The sequence below is a fragment of the Panthera leo genome, chromosome A3 (assembly GCF_018350215.1).
Source record: "Panthera leo isolate Ple1 chromosome A3, P.leo_Ple1_pat1.1, whole genome shotgun sequence".
Lineage (NCBI taxonomy): Eukaryota > Metazoa > Chordata > Mammalia > Carnivora > Felidae > Panthera > Panthera leo.
The window spans coordinates 69,959,868-69,968,902 of NC_056681.1; the positions used below are offsets into that span (position 1 = coordinate 69,959,868).

A 9,035-nucleotide genomic window follows, 5' to 3' on the forward strand; every position below is an offset into this window, starting at 1 on the left:
GGCTCTGTGTTGACAGCTCAGAGGCTCTTAGAATTCTGTGTCTCCCTCTCTCGTTGCCCCTCCCCTGCTCGTGCTCTGTCTCTCTCTCTCTCATTCTCAAAAATAAATAAACATTAAAAAATATATATGTGTAAGGGACGTATACACTTCTAGGAATCTGCACTTTAAAATAAATACCAAGTAATTCTGTTGCAGGTTGTCCAAGGATAATTCCTGGAAAAATTCTTGGCTAGACTCTAACAGCTGTTCACTATTGCTTATGTCTCTCTTGACAGAGCAAAGTTTTCTTAAGAGTAACGACTTGGTTTAAAAAAAAAAAAAAAGAAAAGAAGGGGTGCCTGGGTGGCTTAGTCCGTTAAGCACCTTCTTCAGCTCAGGTCATAATCTCATGGTTTTTGAGTTCAAGCCCTACGTTGGGCTCTGTGCTGATAGCTTGGAGCCTGGAGCCTGCTTCGGAGTCTCTGTCTTCCTCTCTCTACCCCTCCCCTGCTCAAGCTCTGTCTCTCTCTCTCAAAAACAAATAAACAGTAAAAAAAAAAAAAAAAAAAAAAAAATTGAATGGAAGAGAAAAGAAAAAAAAAAAAAAAAAAAAAAAAGAAAGAAAGAAAAAGAAAAGTGGCCAGAAACTGTGTCTGGTTGTGTTCAATACAATGCCCCTCTCCCCTGCAATGTGGCATTTTTATGTGTTTTTATGTTTTAATGGGGCTTTCACAGCTATGTAACTTTTATTAAGTTGGGCAGTTTGGAAATTTAAAGTAGAATCTATTTGGCATTCTAAAAATGTTAGTAATTGGTGAATCCCATGCCTAGTTGATCTGGATTTAATTTTATATGCTTTGTAGGAAATTTACCATTTAAATTATTTTTACAATAAAAAATCGGAATAAGAATACATTGTATGTCATTATATAATGTAGATCTATGTGCTTATAAATGTACCTACATCCTACAATGGGAGTCTTAATATTTTCCTGTAATCTCATGAAGATTTAAATGTACATTTTCTAACTTCTACCTCTTTTCATATTGTATCAGTTTATTAGTGTTATGATAATCAGGTTCCAGGAACCAGACATATTGAAACCACCTGGACTGTTCACTAACATACAGATTCCCAACCCTGCTCCACTATATAATAATTGGAAATTTCTAAGAATGGAGCCTAGGAATCTGTATTTTTTGAAATTATTTTATGTTTATTTTTATTTTTTTTAATTTTTGACAAAGACAGAGCATGAGTGGGAGAGGAACAGACAGAGAGGGAGACACAGAATCCGAAGCAGGTTCCAGGCTCTGAATTGTTAGCACAGAGCCCGACACAAGGCTCGAACCCACGAACCATGAAATCCTGACCTGAGCTGAAGTCGGATGGTTAACCGACTGAGCCACCCAGGCGCCTCTAAGAATCAGTATTTTTAACGTTCTTCCCCAAATAATTCTGCTGTATTCTAAACCCTAAACCTTAAGTATTACTAGGGTGTTAATCTTTCTGTTTGTGATATATATATATGTTTTCATGTAGCACACTGTATGTTTTTCAGTGTGGTAGTTTGGTGTAAGGGTTCAATCTTCCAAGCAGCTCTGCCCATTTGCTAATTGGCCTCCAAATGCAGAGGAATGTGTGTCTGCTCTTCCTCATTTCATGAATAGCAAGATAACAGAATAGCATGGTCAATAACAAGAGTCATGGCTGAGAAAAACCTGTAATTCAGATTTCTCTCTGATGCTTTTTCTGGGGTGTTTATGTTTTATGTTTTATGTTATATCTTTATAGCTGTGTCTGCATGGGAGCTGACATACAGAGCCAGACCAATAATCCATCTGGTTGTATATAACAGCATTCTTGCTCTAGAAATGAACCTAAGAGGAGGTACAGGAAAGACATATTCTTAATTCTTTTAGTACAAGTATCGATTACTTATAGATTTGTTTCCTGAAAGAAAAAATATTTAAATTTTGACCAACTTCACCAACACAAGATCAGTTCCATGAGCACACTGTCAACCTTAGATGATATAAGACAGCACTTCCATTCATGTATCTGTTTATATGCTCTGAACCATTCCTCCTCCCCTCCCTATCTCTCTATCTTTATATTTCTCTCCTTCTCTCTCTTTCTCTCTGTGTCCATTCATCTTCCTAACTTTTGACTACATCCTCAATCACTTTCCTTTCCAAATTGCAATTTCTATTTTACTTGTTGACTTCACATACTATTCAACACATTTAACACACTTTCTGATGCCAAAGTTTCACATTGCCCTCAGCAAAGTCAATAAATACCATTGACATACCAGAGTCATATGTCCAGGAACTAGTGTCTTCCCTATGGAATTCAAGTTTACAGAAATCAGCTAGATAACCACACAGAAGTCCCATCTGCAAATCAGAGCCTCTATAAGGTAACACAAGAGCATTGGCAAATGCTTCTTAATAGCAATATTAATAGCACAGTTATGTTTGGAGCCACAATGTCTTTGCATTATTAAAATTCTTACTAGATAATTTTCATGAACAGGCTTAACAACATCAGAACAATAAGAGGATATCCCTAGAATACCAGGGTCTTGTGGTACAAAATAAATGGTGTCATTTAATGCCAGCCCTCACGAATGCTGAAGGAATATATATGACTCAGAATCACCATGCCCTCATCTTACTTCTTGAAATATTGGTGGCAGCTCATTAACTGTCTCATATCAGCAAGAATTTCTTTTTATGAGATATACAATTGTTCATGACAACATACCATCATAAGCCATTTATAAAGATACTCAGGATGTTTGATTATTGGATGAAACATATTTAGCCTAATGCATGAATATGGCCACATGAGTGATTTTTTGTCTTTTAATGGTTCAATTACCTAGGAACTTTAGTTACTGCTCTGGATGAAAGACTAACTTCTGAATCTTGGAAACTAGCAACCACTCTAGTTTTAGCACCCACATTAGTTTCTCATTGTCCTTGATACCAGGCATTCTGATATTAGTATTCAGAAGGGAGCTCAGTATCTTGGAAAATGTGCACTAGCCACTGTCTCTTTGGTTCTCTTGTCAGGCAGCTTAAAGGTTAACTTGGATTCTCCACCCCCAGAATAAGACATTCTGTCTGTTTATATCACACCTGGCTTTCAAAAAAAAAAAAAAAAAAAAAAAAAAGCCCAGTGATTAAGAAAAAACTATTATTCAAATTCAGATATATACAAAAATAAGATTAAAAAACTCCATTTTCCTTCACTCCAATAATCATCAATCCATGGACAATCTTATTTGTTCTGACCAGTTTTACATTATAGTTCCCTACACTCTAGTGTAACATGTTTCTGTCTCCTCTGCATCTCATATAAATTAGAGGTGAGAGCTAGAAATTTGATTAGATTGAAGTTAGACAGTTTTGAAATACTACTTTATAGGTGGTATTTATTATATGTTTTGTTCAAGAGATGCGTAATAGCTGTTTGTTCTTTTTTGAGTCATGTTGGCAATTGATGATCCTTGCTTAAGTCTGTTGTTTGATTAGTTGTAGAATAGCGATAGTCTAATTGATTCAATATTTATGAATTTTGTAACTGAAATACTCATATAAAGAGAAACTTTCTCTTATCAACTATTTGGTTACCCTGAATTACAGTTCATATAGGAAGTGCTAGACAAATGCTTGTTTCCCTTCTTTCTTATGTTTAAAAAATAATGAGCTAATTTCTATCATCATAACATCAACATCATAACATCAGTGTGTTATTTTTCCTCGTTTAAATTTTGCTTGTTGTCAATATCTTTATGAGCTGTGTTTAAATATCTTAATGAATCTGTTCTATTGCTGTTATTATGCTTGTCAATGCTCAAATTTTATCAGCTTTGACTACTGGGAGTCTATTTAGGTTGGTTATTAATTTTTTTCTCCATAACTCTGGTATTGTTATTTTCCTTGTTCTATAAGTTTTTCTCATAATATTTTTTATCAAACAATGATGACAATGGGCCATATGTTATTTCATGATAGGTAGGGAATGGCGATAATATAATTCTAAAATATTTAAGAATGATAATATTCTGATTTTATCAATTCTTCTTTTATTAGTTGAAGATACACATTCCCCATCAACTCTTTGAATATCTTAATTAATAATGTGTACTAGAAAGGCAGGATAAATATATTTTTAAATGTATTTTTATTTGCTGATATTTTATAATATTAGTTGGTTTTCTTTAAAAGGTCCCATAAGTGAAATGGAAGAGTAAATCATTGATATTAACATTTCATCCTACCTGTGTCTACATCCTATTTATGTTACGTTTCAGTTAATTTTTAGTGTAAGCATAATGTTCTTCTCTTTCTTGACTTTGGGCTCAGTCATGAGACTTACTTTGGCTAAAGGCATGTTCGCAGCCATGAAGAGTTAAGTAGCTTGACATGTGCTTGTGTAGTTGGGCTTTCTTTCTTGCCTTCTGTCATTGTCATGAGAAGAACATTTTCATCAGTCTGCTGCTGACCCACGGAGGATGGCAGAAATATAGAGGACCCCATCTTCTGCTTGGAGTCAATCCCAGACAAAACCATTCTAGAACACCTGATCTCCCGGCACCCCAGACACACGAGAAAGAATCTATGATTTTTGTTTAATCCACTGAGTTTGAGGGTGTTTTATTTCATAAGATAGTAGTGGTGATAGATGAGGGATATAATGACTAGTGAGGATTCTATACTATCATGAACTGATAGTTCATGTTGTTAGTGGTACTCCTATATTCTCCAACAAAGAGTCCATGAATTCTCAAGCTTCTTAAGTCACAGAAAATATTATGTTTATCAAACGGAATTAATGAAAGCAATGATATTAATGAATATTAATGAAATATATTAAATGTTAATATATTAAATGTAAAAGTTAAATTATAAGCCTTGTAGATTAAAATAAAGGAGAAAATCTATACAACCCTGGTCTAGCAAAAGATTTCCCAGAAAACAAAAAAGTAAAAAACAAAAAGCAGTATGCATAAAAGAAACCTTGATAAGTTGGACTTCATTCAAATTAAAATCTTCTATTCTTTAGAAAATGGCACTTAAAAATGAAATTTAAAGTTATAGACCATGAGAAAATATTTATGTCTATTGACAAAAGACTTATACTCAGAATTTATAAAACATTTTTAACAACTCAATGGTAAGAATACAAATAACCCAGATAAAACATGGGCAAAAGACTGGAATAACTACTTCACCAAAGAAGTCATATGAATGTCCAAAGAGCAAATGGAAATATCTTTCACATCATTAGTCACCAGAGGAATGACAATTAAATCAAATGAGACACCAAAACGCCTCCATTATAATGGCTGCAGTACCAAGTGTTGGAGAGAATGTGGAGCAACTAGAATTGCCATGGTTGAAGTGGAAAGTAGTATAACCACTTTCAAAAACTGTCATTTTTTTTTTACTGCAAGTTTGTACGTTTTGACTCCTTGTACCCATTTGGCCTACCCCCAACCTTCCACTTTTGGCTATAACCAATTTGTTCTTTGTATCTAACTAGATTTTGGGGGGGATCCTTGCTTTTTTTGTTTGTTTGTTTTTGTTTATATTCCACACATTGGTGAGATCACATAGGATTTGTCTTTCTCTTATTTCATTTAACATAATGCCCTCAAGGTCCATCCATGTTGTCACAAATGTCAAGATTTCATTTTTTTTTTTAACTGTAGAACGCTCCACGAATGTTCATGTCACCCTTTCACGGGGCCATACTAATCTTCTCTGTATCGTTACAATTTTAATATATGTGCTGCCGAAGACAGCACTAGATTTCATTCTTTTTTATGAATGAATAATATTCATAAAAATATCTCACATAATATTCAAATATACATCTCACATAGTAATATCCATGTATATATGTTTCTGTATCTGGGCTATATTATAAATATGCTCCAATGAACAATGGGGTTGCACGTATCTTTTTGAATTAGTGTTTTTCATTTCTCTGGATAAATACCTAGCATTGAAACTGATGGATCATATAATACTTTCATTTTTAAGTTTTTGAGAAACCTCCACAGTGTTTTCCATAGTGGTTACACCAATTGCATTCCCACCAGGAGTGCACAAAGGTTCCCTTTCTCTACATCTTTGCCAACACTTGTTATTTTTTATCTTTTTGAAAATAGCCATTCTAACAAGTGTCAGGTGATAGCTCATTGTGGTTTTAATTTGCATTTCCCTGATGATTGGTGATGTTCAGCATATTTCCATGTACCTGTTCAACATCTGTATGTCTTCTTTGGGAAATGTCTATTCAGATCCTCTGCCCTCTTTTTTTTAATTTTTTTTTTTTATTTGAGGGAGAGAGAGAGAGAGAGAGAGAGAGAGAGAGAGAGAGAGAGAACAAGTGGGAGAGGGGCAGAGAGAGAGGGGAACAGAAGAACCGAAGCCAGCTTGGTGCTGACAGCAGACAGCTCTCTGTGGGGCAGCAGACAGTCCTATGTAGGGCTTGAACTCACGAACTAGGAGATGTTGACCTGAGTCAATGTCAGATGCTTACTGACTGAGCCACCTAAGCACCCCTCCCCTACCCACTTTTTAATTATGAATCTTTCTGTTGAGTTGTGATTTCTTCTATATTTTGGATATTAACCCTCTTTCATACATATCATTTTCAAATATTTTCTTCCATCCAGTAGGTTGCCGTTTAATTTTTGTTGGTAGTTCCCTTTGCTATGTAGAAGAAGCTCTAAGTTTGAAGCAGTCCCACTTGTTTGTTTTTGCTTTTGAGGTCTTTATTTTTTATGTCAAATTCAAAAAATCACCACTAAACCTATTTTTATTTTCTAGGGAATTGGCTATAGTGAACTTTTTAATGTGATAAGCATGACTCAATTTTTAAAAATTACCTAATAGCAAAAAAAATAGTCAACCAAATATTGTAATGAACATTTATTGAGTGCCTTTTTCTATCCCAGGACTATTCTAAAAACATAACTTCCATCATCTCTTTTAATCTTTGTGACAGTATTATAAAGTAGATGCCATCACCATGTGCTTGGCAGGTCTTGAGCAGAGTACATGCTGGTTAAGTACATTTTGAATAGATTATCCCCACTTTGTGGATGAAGATGCTAAAGCTTTGAGAGGCTAAGTCACTTGTCCAAGGCCCACTCACTGTCAGTGATAGAGCCAAGTCTCACACTCCTATCAATCTGCAGACAAGATTATACTCTCAGCTCCAAAGCCTAAGATTCTTCTCATGTCTGACAAGTCAAGTAGATATTCTTTTTTTTTTTTTTGAACACTTCTCTATCATCAATGATATGAGAACAATTTGTCCCTTCCTTTAAAAGAACAGGTTAATCTCTAGCATTTGCTCTAAAATTGCTAGCCTTGCAAATAGTGTCAAATGTCATTTAGCCACAAGCATTCTATTTGGGCTGTGCTGTGCATATTTTATGAAGTTGTTCCTACTCTTTCTTCAGCCCTTAAATCAGTAGAGAAGGTAAATTAGGAAAGTATTACCAATTGAATGCCAAAATTGAGAAATGGTTAAGAAGTCTTTCCTCCTGAAGTGGCTGGAGCCATAACAAATTCTTACCATTTTGAAAAAGTGGGGTTTGGAATAAGGAAGAATATAGAGTCACAAAGTTTGTGTTTGATTTCCTGTGAGGAAGTCTGGTTCTCTGTCTACAGTTATGAAATTCAATGTATAATTGCAGTAAAACTATGACTATGCAATGTTTGGAAATTCTACTGAGTGAATTGAAGCAGTCTGGACATGTATGATAAAAGTTAAATATGTAGGGATGGTTCCAGAGCTAGAGCCAGATTCTGCAAGGGAACTCTTTCTCAAAGAATACAGCATCTATCTTAGGATATCTATGGGCGGACATAGTGCTGTAGCTTTATAATTTGTGTGTGTGTGTACAAATTATAAATGGTTATACTTTAATATATTGTAACATTGCATATATATACATATATATAAGCTCATAAACATATATGTAATACTTTAGAGACAGTGCTCATATAAGAGCCAGGTGCTTTCATGCCCATGGCCTCATTATAATTCATATCAACACCATAGTGTTGACTTCTTTAAAAAAGAGAGTCTCCACTTCATAATCCCAAAGCAGTTTTTAACAATTACAAGGTTATTTTTATATTTATTAACTTCCCTTATAAATATTGAACCTAAAAAAATCCACGAAAAAAATGGAAATTTTCTCTCAACTAAGTAAGAATATCAGAATATGAAATAAGAATACCTGTACAGGACATAGCAAAAAGGGAAGAGGGGCAAATCACTTTTCTTAATGTGTTTTTTTTTTTCTGTTATGGTAGTAACAAATAATAACAAAATACTAAGAATTCATTACTGTGGCATTATTATAATGAAAAGATCTAGCTATTACCCTGTCTTGAATTTTGTTCATATCAAAGTTGTACTACATTTTAACAGTAGGAAGCATATTGGCTATATTATTACCATTCATAATTGAAAAGGTCAAAGTAGAAATACCAATAAGGCCTAGATTAAATACACAAATAAGTACTCAAAAAAGGTGAGGACACTAAATTTGGAATCCTGGACAAGTATTCCCTACTTCTGCTTAGATTCTCTTCATTCAGTCAGGAGCAGAAAACTGGCTGTCTCCCCAATAGCTGTGAAAGGCAAGCTTAGTATCATTGTAATAGACAAGTCTCTCACATTTTAAATTGGTAAAATTTAACAGTTCCACTTGTACCCTCTTCAAACTCTAAAGGAAATATCATTCCACAATGAAATGTTTTGCATTTACTTCTCACATTTGTGTTGGATTTAAAAGCATGTCCTAAGTTTGTTAAATTTCAAGATTTCAGGGATGAAACTGAATCATTTCTATAGGAAATAAACTAAAAGTCTCAGAATCTTGTCTTTTACCTAGCTCTTTTATAAAAATATAAATCTTCAAGGAAAAGACTTTTCTTTTATTCCTCTGAATTCATTAACTTAATTTTAGATTAATAGTAAAGGAACAATAAATAGCATTTTGGCTCGTTTGTTC

The 9,035-nt window shown here is 34.2% G+C and overlaps 1 non-coding gene across 1 annotated transcript; it reads right to left on the reverse strand.

Annotated features, from left to right (window-relative positions):
- Positions 1-5,695: 5,695 nt before the first annotated feature.
- LOC122216700 lies at positions 5,696-5,801 on the reverse strand. The gene has a single exon (XR_006201056.1). It is a non-coding gene; the product is annotated as a U6 spliceosomal RNA (small nuclear RNA).
- Positions 5,802-9,035: the final 3,234 nt, after the last annotated feature.